Here is a 14,232-nt window from a genome sequence, read left to right as displayed (position 1 = left end):
CTACCCCAATATATACAGGAAAGCAGAGTGACGTCATTATTATGGGGGGGGGGGCTATAACTACCCAATATACCAATATATACAGGAAAGCAGGGGGACGTCATTATTATGGGGGGGGGGGGGGCTATAACTACCCAAATATATACAGGAAAGCAGGGGACGTCATTATTATGGGGGACTATAACTACCCCAATATATACAGGAAAGCAGAGTGACGTCATTATTATGGGGGGGGGGGCTATAACTACCCAATATATACAGGAAAGCAGAGTGACCTCATTATGGGGGGGGCTATAACTACCCAATATATACAGGAAAGCAGAGTGACCTCATTATTATGGGGGGGGGGGGGGCTATAACTACCCCAATATATACAGGAAAGCAGAGTGACCTCATTATTATGGGGGGGGGGGGGCTATAACTACCCAATATATACAGGAAAGCAGAGTGACCTCATTATTATGGGGGGGGGGGGGGGACTATAACTACCCAATATATACAGGAAAGCAGAGTGACCTCATTATTATGGGGGGGGCTATAACTACCCAAAATATACAGGAAAGCAGAGTGACCTCATTATTATGGGGGGGGGGGGGGCTATAACTACCCCAATATATACAGGAAAGCAGAGTGACCTCATTATTATGGGGGGGGGGGACTATAACTACCCCAATATATAGGAAAGCAGAGTGACCTCATTATTATGGGGGCTATAACTACCCCAATATATACAGGAAAGCAGAGTGACCTCATTATTATGGGGGGGGGGGACTATAACTACCCAATATATACAGGGAAGCAGAGTGACCTCATTATTATGGGGGGGGGGGCTATAACTACCCAATATATACAGGAAAAGCAGAGTGACCTCATTATTATGGGGGGGGGGGACTATAACTACCCAATATATACAGGAAAGCAGAGTGACCTCATTATTATGGGGGGGGGGCTATAACTACCCAATATATACAGGAAAGCAGAGTGACCTCATTATTATGGGGGGGGGGGCTATAACTACCCCAATATATACAGGAAAGCAGAGTGACCTCATTATTATGGGGGGGGCTATACCCCAATATATACAGGAAAGCAGAGTGACCTCATTATTATGGGGGGGGGACTATAACTACCCCAATATATATAGGAAAGCAGAGTGACCTCATTATTATGGGGGGGGGCTATAACTACCCAATATATACAGGAAAGCAGAGTGACCTCATTATTATGGGGGGGGTGGGACTATACTACCCAATATATACAGGGAAGCAGAGTGACCTCATTATTATGGGGGGGGCTATAACTACCCAATATATTACAGGAAAGCAGAGTGACCTCATTATTATGGGGGGGGGGGACTATAACTACCCAATATATACAGGAAAGCAGAGTGACCTCATTATTATGGGGGGGGGGCTATAACTACCCCAATATATACAGGAAAGCAGAGTGACCTCATTATTATGGGGGGGGGGGGGCTATAACTACCCAAAATAAACAGGAAAGCAGAGTGACCTCATTATTATGGGGGGGGGGGGGACTATAACTACACAATATATTACAGGAAAGCAGAGTGACCTCATTATTATGGGGGGGGGCTATAACTACCCCAATATATACAGGAAAGTAGAGTGACCTCATTATTATGGGGGGGGGCTATAACTACCCAGTATATACAGGAAAGCAGAATGACCTCATTATTATGGGGGGGGGGCTATAACTACCCAATATATACAGGAAAGCAGAGTGACCTCATTATTATGGGGGGGGGGGCTATAACTACCCCAATATATACAGGAAAGCAGAGTGACCTCATTATTATGGGGGGGGGGGGCTATAACTACCCAGTATATACAGGAAAGCAGAGTGACCTCATTATTATGGGGGGGGTCCTATAACTACCCAATATATACAGGAAAGCAGAGTGACCTCATTATTATGGGGGGGGGCTATAACTACCCAATATATAAAGGAAAGCAGAGTGACCTCATTATTATGGGGGGGGGGGGCTATAACTACCCCAATATATACAGGAAAGTAGAGTGACCTCATTATTATGGGGGGCTATAACTACCCCAATATATACAGGAAAGCAGAGTGACCTCATTATTATGGGGGGGGGGCTATAACTACCCAATATATACAGGAAAGCAGAGTGACCTCATTATTATGGGGGGGGTCCTATAACTACCCAATATATACAGGAAAGCAGAGTGACCTCATTATTATGGGGGGGGGGGCTATAACTACCCCAATATATACAGGAAAGCAGAGTGACCTCATTATTATGGGGGGGGGGGGCGCTATAACTACCCAATATATACAGGAAAGCAGAAACCTGCAGCTCCAGGAAGGGAAGCGGATACAGGAAATAGTAAGATATAATTACCTTTCCCAACTAGTACAGGAACCAACAAGGGGGGGGGGGCACTCCTGGACCTGATCTTTACCAATAGGCCCGACAGAATATCAAAAATAGAGGTGGGGGGGGGGGGGTCACCAAGGTAATAGTGACCATAACATAATAAGTTTTCAATTATCCTTTAATAAAATGATTAGTAGAGGGGCAACAAAAACATTACATTTCAGGAAGGCTAATTTCCAACAACTAAGAGAGGACCCCGGGGACATAGACTGGGGGGACACTGCCCTGAGATATAAGAGAGGACCCCGGGGACATAGACTGGGGGGACACTGCCCTGAGATATAAGAGAGGACCCCGGGAACATAGACTGGGGGGACACTTCCCTGAGATATAAGAGAGGACCCTGGGGACATAGACTGGGGGGACACTGCCCTGAGATATAAGAGAGGACCCCGGGGACATAGACTGGGGGGTCACTGCCCTGAGATATAAGAGAGGACCCCGGGGACATAGACTGGGGGACACTGCCCTGAGATATAAGAGAGGACCCCGGGGACATAGACTGGGGGGAGACTGCCCTGAGATATAAGAGAGGACCCCGGGGACATAGACTGGGGGGACACTGCCCTGAGATATAAGAGAGGACCCCGGGGACATAGACTAGGGGGACACTGCCCTGAGATATAAGAGAGGACCCCGGGGACATAGACTGGGGGGACACTGCCCTGAGATATAAGAGAGGACCCCGGGGACATAGACTGGGGGGACACTGCCCTGAGATATGAGAGGACCCCGGGGACATAGACTGGGGGGACACTGCCCTAAGATATAAGAGAGGACCCCGGGGTCATAGACTGGGGGGACACTGCCCTGAGATATAAGAGAGGACCCCGGGGACATAGACTAGGGGGACACTGCCCTGAGATATAAGAGAGGACCCCGGGGACATAGACTAGGGGGACACTGCCCTGAGATATAAGAGAGGACCCCGGGGACATAGACTGGGGGGACACTGCCATGAGATATGAGAGGACCCCGGGGACATAGACTGGGGGGACACTGCCCTGAGATATATGAGAGGACCCCGGGGACATAGACACTGCCCTGAGATATAAGAGAGGACCCCGGGGACATAGACTGGGGGGACACTGCCATGAGATATAAGAGAGGACCCCGGGGACATAGACTGGGGGGACACTGCCCTGAGATATAAGAGAGGACCCCGGGGACATAGACTGGGGGGACACTGCCCTGAGATATAAGAGAGGCCTCCGGGGACATAGACTGGGGGGACACTGCCCTGAGATATAAGAGAGAACCCCGGGGACATAGACACTGCCCTGAGATATAAGAGAGAACCCCGGGGACATATTTAAGAGCATCCTGGGTAAATCATGTGAAGGACACATACTGTACCATATGGGAATAAACATAGTAGAAATAAGAGAAATCCAATGTGGTAACTTCAGCTGTAGGAGGGGGGGGGGCAATACATGGTAAGAAACAAGCAGTCAGACTACTAAAACAAGAAGGTAGTGGGGAAGCATTGAGCAACTATAGACAGAAGAATAGAATGTGTAAAAAGCAAATAAAAGAAGCAACAGAAAGAAGGATAGCCACAGAAAAGTAAAAGGAATCCCAAAATGTTCTTCACTTATATAAACAACACAAAACTTAAAACCGAAAATGTTGGTCCCCTCAAGAATAATCTGGGTGTAATGGTGGAGGGGGAAGAGGAAAAGGCCAATCTACTAAATACATTCTTCTCTACTGTATTCACAGAGGAGAATCCCATAACAGACGATATGACTAGGGATAATATAAATCCTCCCATAAATCTCACCTGCCTAGCACAACAAGAAGTGGGGAGACGCCTTAAAAACATTAAAATCCATAAGTCACCGGGCCCAGAAGGTCCATCCTAGAGTTTAGCAAGAATTAAATACTGTGTTAGACAGACCGATATTCCTAATATTTATAGATTCTATAATGACAGGGATTGTTCCACAGGACTGGCGCATAGCTAATGTGCTACCAATATTCAAGAAGGGGTCAAGGAGTGATCCTGGAAACTACAGGCCTGTAAGTCTAACATCTATAGTAGGTAACATATGTGAGAGGTTTGTAAGAGATGTATACTGGTGTATAATATATAAGAGATGCTATACTGGAGTATAATATATAAGAGATGTATACTGGTGTATAATATATAAGAGATGTATACTGGGGTATAATATATAAGAGATGCTATACTGGTGTATAATATATAAGAGATGTATACTGGAGTATAATATATAAAAGATGTATACTGGGGTATAATATATAAGAGATGTATACTGGGGTATAATATATAAGAGATGTATACTGGGGTATAATATATAAGAGATGTATACTGGGGTATAATATATAAGAGACGTATACTGGAGTATAATATATAAGAGACGTATACTGGGGTATAATATATAAGAGACGTATACTGGGCTATAATATATAAGAGACGTATACTGGAGTATAATATATAAGAGACGTATACTGGAGTATAATATATAAGAGACGTATACTGGGGTATAATATATAAGAGATGTATACTGGAGTATAATATATAAGAGATGTATACTGGGGTATAATATATAAGAGATGTATACTGGGGTATAATATATAAGAGATGTATACTGGGGTATAATATATAAGAGATGTATACTGGAGTATAATATATAAGAGATGTATACTGGGGTATAATATATAAGAGATGTATACTGGGGTATAATATATAAGAGATGTATACTGGGGTATAATATATAAGAGATGTATACTGGGGTATAATACATAAGAGATGTATACTGGGGTATAATATATAAGAGATGTATACTGGGGTATAATATATAAGAGATGTATACTGGGGTATAATATATAAGAGATGTATACTGGGGTATAATATATAAGAGATGTATACTGGGGTATAATATATAAGAGATGCTATACTGGTGTATAATATATAAGAGATGTATACTGGTGTATAATATATAAGAGATGCTATACTGGGGTATAATATATAAGAGATGTATACTGGAGTATAATATATAAGAGGTGTATACTGGAGTATAATATATGAGAGATGTATACTGGGGTATAATATATAAGAGATGTATACTGGAGTATAATATATAAGAGATGTATACTGGGGTATAATATATAAGAGATGCTATACTGGAGTATAATATATAAGAGGTGTATACTGGAGTATAATATATAAGAGGTGTATACTGGAGTATAATATATGAGAGATGTATACTGGGGTATAATATATATATATAAGAAATGTATACTGGGGTATAATATATATATATAAGAGATGTATACTGGAGTATAATATATAAGAGGTGTATACTGGGGTATAATATATAAGAGATGTATACTGGGGTATAATATATAGGAGATGTATACTGGGGTATAATATATAGGAGATGTATACTGGAGTATCTTAATGAAAATAATCTTATGACGCAGCACCAGCATGGGGGGGGGGATTTATAAGGGATCGGTCCTGTCAGACTAATCTGATTGGCTTCTATGAAGAGGTCAGTTATAGACTGGACCTGGGGGAGGCTGTGGACGTTGTGTATATAGACTGGAGCGGGGGGGAGGCTGTGGACGTTGTGTATATAGACTGGAGCGGGGGGGAGGCTGTGGACGTTGTGTATATAGACTGGAGCGGGGGGAGGCTGTGGACGTTGTGTATATAGACTGGACCTTGGGGAGGCTGTGGACGTTGTGCATCTGGACATTTCAAAGGCATTTGATACTGTGCCACATGAAAGGTCGGTCTATAAAATGAGGATGCTGGGACTCGGGGAAAACATATGCAAATAGGTAAGTAACTGGTTGTGTGATAGAAAACAGAGGGTGGTCATTGATGGAACATATTCAGATTGGGTTTTAGTTACTAGTGGGGTACCACAGGGGTCAGTGTTGGGTCACAGTTACTAGTGGGGTACAGCAGGGGGCAGTGTTGGGTCACGGTTACAAGTGGGGTACCACAGGGGTCAGTGTTGGGTCACAGTTACTAGTGGGGTACAGCAGGGGGCAGTGTTGGGTCACGGTTACAAGTGGGGTACCTCAGGGGTCAGTGTTGGGTCCACTTCTTTTTAATATTTTTATTAATGATCTTGTAGAGGGGCTACAGAGTAGAATCTCCATTTTTGCAGATGATACTAAACTGGGTAGAGTAATCAGTACAGAGGAGGATAATATCATATTACAGAGGGATTTGGAGAAGCTGGAGGCTTGGGCGGTGAAATGGCAAATGAAGTTTAATGTGGATAAATGTAAGGTTATGCACTTGGGCCGTAGAAATAATAAGTACAGTTATGTGCTAAATAATAATACACTGGATAAAAGTACTTCCGAAAAGGACCTAGGGGTATTGGTGGACAGTAACCTCATCTATAGTGATCAGTGCCAGGCAGCAGCTGCCAAGGCTAATAAAATAATGGGATCGATCAAAAGAGGTCGAGATGCTAAAGATGAGAACATAGTTTTGCCTCTTTCTAAATCACTGGTCAGACCACACATGGAATACTGTGTACAGCACCAGGCACCTGTATATAAGAAGGACACAGCTGACCTAGAGCGGGTGCAGAGGAGGGCAACAAAGGTCATTAAGGGAATGGGTGGGTTACAGGACCAGGACAGGTTATCACGCTTGGGGTTATTTACACGTCTTTGTACAAATCTATGAATGGACAGTACAGAGATCTTTGTAGGGGTCTCCTTACTCCTAGGTCTGTAACCATGACAAGGGGGCATCCTCTACGTCTAGAGGAAAGAAGATTTTATCATCAGCATCGACGCGGGTTCTTTACTGTACGAGCCGTAAGACTGTGGAACTCTCTGCCCCATGATGTTGTCATGGCCGATTCATTATATAAGTACAGGGGAGGCCTGGACGCTTTTCTTGAACAATATAATATTACAAGTTATGGGCATTATATTTCCGGTGATACGTTGCTCCAGGGATTATTCTGGTCGCCATTGGAGTCGGGAGGGAGTTTTCTCCATGTGGTGGGGCGGTTGTCGTCTGCCTCATAGGGGTGTTCGCCTTCCCTGGATCAACACAGTAGGGTTTCCCTAGGTTGAACCTGATGGACTCTTATCTTCTTTCAACCTTGTTTACTATGTTACTATCCCTCAGAAAGCCATAACCTTTCAGCTTGTCAAACTCATGGAAAGTTGCCTTCCTCCGCTCAGGACACGTCTTCTCCACATGTCTTCTGATGTCCTTCTGCCATCTCCCATAAGACAAAAGTGGACTGGGGGGGGACATAATGCTGAAGCAGTTGCAGATCATCTTCTAAGGGTTGTTGAAGGGGGCTCAGGAAAGCCGTGTGGCCTCAGTGGGAGTGCTACGTGCTCAGGAAAGCCGTGTGGCCTCAGTGGGAGTGCTACGTGCTCAGGAAAGCCGTGTGGCCTCAGTGGGAGTGCTACGTGCTCAGGAAAGCCGTGTGGCCTCAGTGGGAGTGCTACGTGCTCAGGAAAGCCGTGTGGCCTCAGTGGGAGTGCTACGTGCTCAGGAAAGCCGTGTGGCCTCAGTGGGAGTGCTACGTGCTCAGGAAAGCCGTGTGGCCTCAGTGGGAGTGCTACGTGCTCAGGAAAGCCGTGTGGCCTCAGTGGGAGTGCTACGTGCTCAGGAAAGCCGTGTGGCCTCAGTGGGAGTGCTACGTGCTCAGGAAAGCCGTGTGGCCTCAGTGGGAGTGCTACGTGCTCAGGAAAGCCGTGTGGCCTCAGTGGGAGTGCTACGTGCTCAGGAAAGCCGTGTGGCCTCAGTGGGAGTGCTACGTGCTCAGGAAAGCCGTGTGGCCTCAGTGGGAGTGCTACGTGCTCAGGAAAGCCGTGTGGCCCTCAGTGGGAGTGCTACGTGCTCAGGAAAGCCGTGTGGCCTCAGTGGGAGTGCTACGTGCTCAGGAAAGCCGTGTGGCCTCAGTGGGAGTGCTACGTGCTCAGGAAAGCCGTGTGGCCTCAGTGGGAGTGCTACGTGCTCAGGAAAGCCGTGTGGCCTCAGTGGGAGTGCTACGTGCTCAGGAAAGCCGTGTGGCCTCAGTGGGAGTGCTACGTGCTCAGGAAAGCCGTGTGGCCTCAGTGGGAGTGCTACGTGCTCAGGAAAGCCGTGTGGCCTCAGTGGGAGTGCTACGTGCTCAGGAAAGCCGTGTGGCCTCAGTGGGAGTGCTGCATCATGGTTGCATGGAGCGTCACTTACAGCAGCCCCACTTCAAGTCCACGAATTATGGTGGTGGATAGTACAGAACTGCCCCCTCATCCTAGACAGAATGTATAGCCTCCCAGTAGCTGGGTGGTCATGCCATGACTCCATATCCTTCTCAGTCCACCCCAGAAGCCTTCATGGCTAGTTGGCTGGCTGGACTCCAGGTAAGCACCTCACAAGCACCTGCACAAAGCTGCCAACTGATCGCCACTCTTCATTTTAGTTTCACTTTTCTCACCCTAACCCTGAAACCCAGGGGTGGAGATGCAGCTTTCCAATGGTGTTTTACACCAAAATACAGTGAACCTGCCAAGCCGAACTCCTGAAAAGTTCTAATCTCTACCTAGGAATGAAACTTTCGGATGACAGTAGAAGCAGCAATCTGTCTGACCCCAGAGGGCCTAGGAAAGGAGAGGAAGCAGCTACAGCACAGTTGTATCTAGTCAGTAGTATCAGGCACTGACGTGTGAAAATCTTAATTCATGCCTGACAAATGTCCACATTTTTTGCAAGACAGATGAGTTCTTGTGATGGACCTGCCACACTAAACACCCTCTCTTATGCCACTGGCCATGACAGCATGGACATGGGAAACGTAGCCAACTGCAGACAGGTCCAGTTTACCTTCCCAGTGCTCCACGGGATCCAGGTAATGGGATGGGGGGGGGGGGGGGGGGATTCCAGATATGCCCCCACCTGTGGCTGGATGGTAATGTGCTGGTGCGGGATGGTAATGTGCTGGTGCGGGATGGTAATGTAGGCCGCTGCTGGATGGTAATGTGGTGATGCGGGATGGTAATGTAGGCCGCTGCTGGATGGTAATGTGCTGGTGCGGGATGGTAATGTAGGCCGCTGCTGGATGGTAATGTGCTGGTGCGGGATGGTAATGTGCTGGTGCGGGATGGTAATGTGCTGGTGCGGGATGGTAATGTGCTGGTGCGGGATGGTAATGTGGGGATGCTGGATGGTAATGTGCTGGTGCGGGATGGTAATGTGCTGGTGCGGGATGGTAATGTGCTGGTGCGGGATGGTAATGTGCTGGTGCGGGATGGTAATGTGCTGGTGCGGGATGGTAATGTGCTGGTGCGGGATGGTAATGTGCTGGTGCGGGATGGTAATGTGCTGGTGCGGGATGGTAATGTGCTGGTGCGGGATGGTAATGTGCTGGTGCGGGATGGTAATGTGCTGGTGCGGGATGGTAATGTGCTGGTGCGGGATGGTAATGTGCTGGTGCGGGATGGTAATGTGCTGGTGCGGGATGGTAATGGGGGATGCGGGATGGTAATGTGCTGGTGCGGGATGGTAATGTGCTGGTGCGGGATGGTAATGTGCTGGTGCGGGATGGTAATGTGCTGGTGCGGGATGGTAATGTGCTGGTGCGGGATGGTAATGTGCTGGTGCGGGATGGTAATGTGCTGGTGCGGGATGGTAATGTGGGGATGCTGGATGGTAATGTGCTGGTGCGGGATGGTAATGTGCTGGTGCGGGATGGTAATGTGCTGGTGCGGGATGGTAATGTGCTGGTGCGGGATGGTAATGTGGTGATGCTGGCAGCTGCCCCAAGAATGCTCCTGTTGACCTCTTTGCAACAATGTGGCAACATACCAGTAGGCTGTGACCAACCAATTGCACCGTAATTAGTGGAAGTACGCCATTTTGGCATCCTTCACCGGAAGTGGAAAACACACATTCATTTGGCTACAGATCCGAGGGTCTACCAATGTCGCCAGCCAGTAGTCATCTCTCTGGCGTCTCTTACTACATGTTAAAGAACATGCACAGGTTGTGTGACACTAACAGCTGCTTCAGCGCAGTATAGGACATCAGTCACCTGTTGAACACATGCGCGATGCAACCATGTTCCTCCCGTTGTCAATGACTATGGTTCTGATGGTGAAGGGACAGCAGGGAGGGTATTTACCCCCTCGTGCAGCGGAGCAGTTTATCACCAGGGTGGCTGCGTTCATCAAGGCTCGCCAGGTGCCGGAACATGACAACAGTGGGCCTGGCATTGGTGGTATGACGCCAGAACAGGGTCGACTGTGTACACATGGTATGATGAGGACAAGGACAAGGCACAAGCAGAAGTGTGGCACCATTGCTGTGAACTGGCCAAGTTGCTGCAGCGCCTGGCCCGGAAGGACGTTTATCCAGTGCTCTGTGATGGACATTATATCCAAATGTCTGCAGTGAAGTGCACAACAGCAGAGACTGAGAGACCCAAGGACTGGCCCACCACCTGCTGAGCACTCACCACCAGCTGTTCTTCTGGAGAAGTAATGCCTGCTGCAGCCCTAGCGTGCGCACACACAGCCCGCTGCAGCCCTAGCGTGCGCACACACAGCCCGCTGCAGCCCTAGCGTGCGCACACACAGCCCGCTGCAGCCCTAGCGTGCGCACACACAGCCCGCTGCAGCCCTAGCGTGCGCACACACAGCCCGCTGCAGCCCTAGCGTGCACACACACAGCCCGCTGCAGCCCTAGCGTGCACACACACAGCCCGCTGCAGCCCTAGCGTGCGCACACACAGCCCGATGCAGCCCTAGCATGCGCACACACAGCCCGCTGCAGCCCTAGCGCAGGATATCTCCATATTACACGGCTGCTCATATACAGTCATCCAGCATCCAGGGAGAGACCAGCACAGATCTCCCCCCACACAATGGACTCTTCCAGCTCAGAAACAAACTGCCAAATAGTGACCGACAACCTCTCCCCGACCACCCAGTGTCCTATTACTGCTATATTCCCTGACCACCCTTATGTAATAGAGCCAGTGTCCTATTACTGCTATATTCCCCGACCACCCTTATGTAATAGGGCCAGTGTCCTATTACTGATATATTCCCCGACCACCCTTATGTAATAGGGCCAATGCTGTATTACTGATATATTCCCGACCACCCTTATGTAATAGGGCCAGTGTCCTATTACTGATATATTCCCGACCACCCTTATGTAATAGGGCCAGTGTCCTATTACTGATATATTCCCCGACCACCCTTATGTAATAGGGCCAGTGTCCTATTACAGATATATTCCCCGACCACCCTTATGTAATAGGGCCAGTGTCCTATTACTGCTATATTCCCTGACCACCCTTATGTAATAGGGCCAGTGTCCTATTACTGATATATCCCCCGACCACCCTTATGTAATAGGGCCAGTGTCCTATTACTGATATATTCCCCGACCACCCTTATGTAACAGAGCCAGTGTCCTATTACTGATATATTCCCCGACCACCCTTATGTAATAGGGCCAGTGTCCTATTACTGATATATTCCCCGACCACCCTTATGTATTAGGGCCAGTGTCCTATTACTGATATATTCCCGACCACCCTTATGTAATAGGGCCAGTGTCCTATTACTGATATATCCCCCGACCACCCTTATGTAATAGAGCCAGTGTCCTATTACTGATATATTCCCCGACCACCCTTATGCAGTAGGGCCAGTGTCCTATTACTGATATATTCCCCGACCACCCTTATGTAATAGGGCCAGTGTCCTATTACTGATATATCCCCCGACCACCCTTATGTAATAGGGCCAGTGTCCTATTACAGATATATTCCCCGACCACCCTTATGTAATAGGGCCAGTGTCCTATTACTGATATATTCCCGACCACCCTTATGTAATAGGGCCAGTGGTATATTACTGATATATTCCCCGACCACCCTTATGTAATAGGGCCAGTGTCCTATTACTGATATATTCCCCGACCACCCTTATGTAATAGGGCCAGTGTCCTATTACTGATATATTCCCCGACCACCCTTATGTAATAGGGCCAGTGGTATATTACTGATATATTCCCCGACCACCCTTATGTAATAGGGCCAGTGTCCTATACTGATATATCCCCCGACCACCCTTATGTAATAGGGCCAGTGTCCTATTACTGATATATTACCCGACCACCCTTATCTAATAGGGCCAGTGTCCTATTACTGATATATTCCCCGACCACCCTTATGTAATAGGTCCAGTGTCCTATTACTGATATATTCCCGACCACCCTTATGTAATAGGGCCAATGCTGTATTACTGATATATTCCCCGACCACCCTTATGTAATAGGGCCAGTGTCCTATTACTGAATATATTCCCCCGACCACCCTTATGTAATAGGGCCAGTGTCCTATTACTGATATATTCCCCGACCACCCTTATGTAATAGGGCCAGTGTCCTATTACTGATATATTCCCCGACCACCCTTATGTAATAGGGCCAGTGTCCTATTACTGATATATTCCCCGACCACCCTTATGTAATAGGGCCAGTGGTATATTACTGATATATTCCCCGACCACCCTTATGTAATAGGGCCAGTGTCCTATTACTGATATATCCCCCGACCACCCTTATGTAATAGGGCCAGTGTCCTATTACTGATATATTACCCGACCACCCTTATCTAATAGGGCCAGTGTCCTATTACTGATATATTCCCCGACCACCCTTATGTAATAGGGCCAGTGTCCTATTACTGATATATTCCCCGACCACCCTTATGTAGTAGGGCCAGTGGTATATTACTGATATATTCCCCGACCACCCTTATGTAATAGGGCCAGTGTCCTATTACTGATATATCTCCCGACCACCCTTATGTAATAGGGCCAGTGTCCTATTACTGATATATCCCCCGACCACCCTTATGTAATAGGGCCAGTGTCCTATTACTGATATATTCCCCGACCACCCTTATGTAATAGGGCCAGTGTCCTATTACTGATATATTCCCCGACCACCCTTATGTATTAGGGCCAGTGTCCTATTACTGATATATCCCCCGACCACCCTTATGTAATAGGGACAGTGCTTTATTCAGGGCTCCAGATGGCGACCAAAATGGTCGCCAATGCGACTGATATTTTGCAAATGGCGCCCAGATTTATTAATCTGGGCGCCATTTGCGACTGGCCCCGGCGGCGGCGCGCTGTCTCTTTAAGATGCGCGGCTGATGCGCGGCTGCCGGGGGTGTCCCGTCCTATTACCGGCAGCGCGGCGCATCAGTGAGCTGCCTGGGGCCCTGACTTCTGGCACAGGAAGCGCACGTCAGAGACGCTTCCTGTGTCAGAAGTCCCAGCCCCGACGTACAGGGAGCTCACTGACGCGCCGCGCTGCCGGGGATAGGACGGGACACCCCCGGCAGCCGCGCATCAGCCGGGGACAGCGTCCGAAGAGAAGAAGGATCGCCGGGGGAGCGGGTTGTCAGGTGAGTTTGTGTGTTTGTTTTTTTTAAATACTGCTTAGCATAGAGGAAAGGGGGGGGGGCATCTATAATGGGGGGGAAGAGAAGGGGGGGCATCTATAATGGGGGAGAGGGGGCCATCTATAAGGGGAGGGGGGGTATCTATAAGGGGGGGAGAAGAGGGGGCATCTATAATGGGGGGAAGAGAAGGGGGGGCATCCATAATGGGGGGAGAAGAGGGGCCATCTTCAAGGGGGGGAGAGGGGCTAGCTATAAGGGGAGGGGGTATCTATAAGGGGGGGAGAAGAGGGCATCTATAATGGGGGGGAGGAGGGGGGGCATCTATAATGGGGGGGGAGGAGGGGGCATCTATAATGGGGGGAGGAGGGGGCATCTATAAGGGGG

The 14,232-nt window shown here is 48.1% G+C and overlaps 1 protein-coding gene across 2 annotated transcripts in view; it reads right to left on the bottom strand.

Annotated features, from left to right (window-relative positions):
• RNASET2 (ribonuclease T2) overlaps positions 1 to 14,232 on the bottom strand; it is a 113,368-nt gene that overhangs the window by 89,007 nt on the left and 10,129 nt on the right. The window lies entirely within an intron of this gene.

The sequence above is a fragment of the Dendropsophus ebraccatus genome, chromosome 15 (genome assembly GCF_027789765.1).
Source record: "Dendropsophus ebraccatus isolate aDenEbr1 chromosome 15, aDenEbr1.pat, whole genome shotgun sequence".
In the NCBI taxonomy this organism is placed as follows: Eukaryota; Metazoa; Chordata; class Amphibia; order Anura; family Hylidae; genus Dendropsophus; species Dendropsophus ebraccatus.
This window is presented reverse-complemented; position numbering and strand designations above follow the sequence as displayed.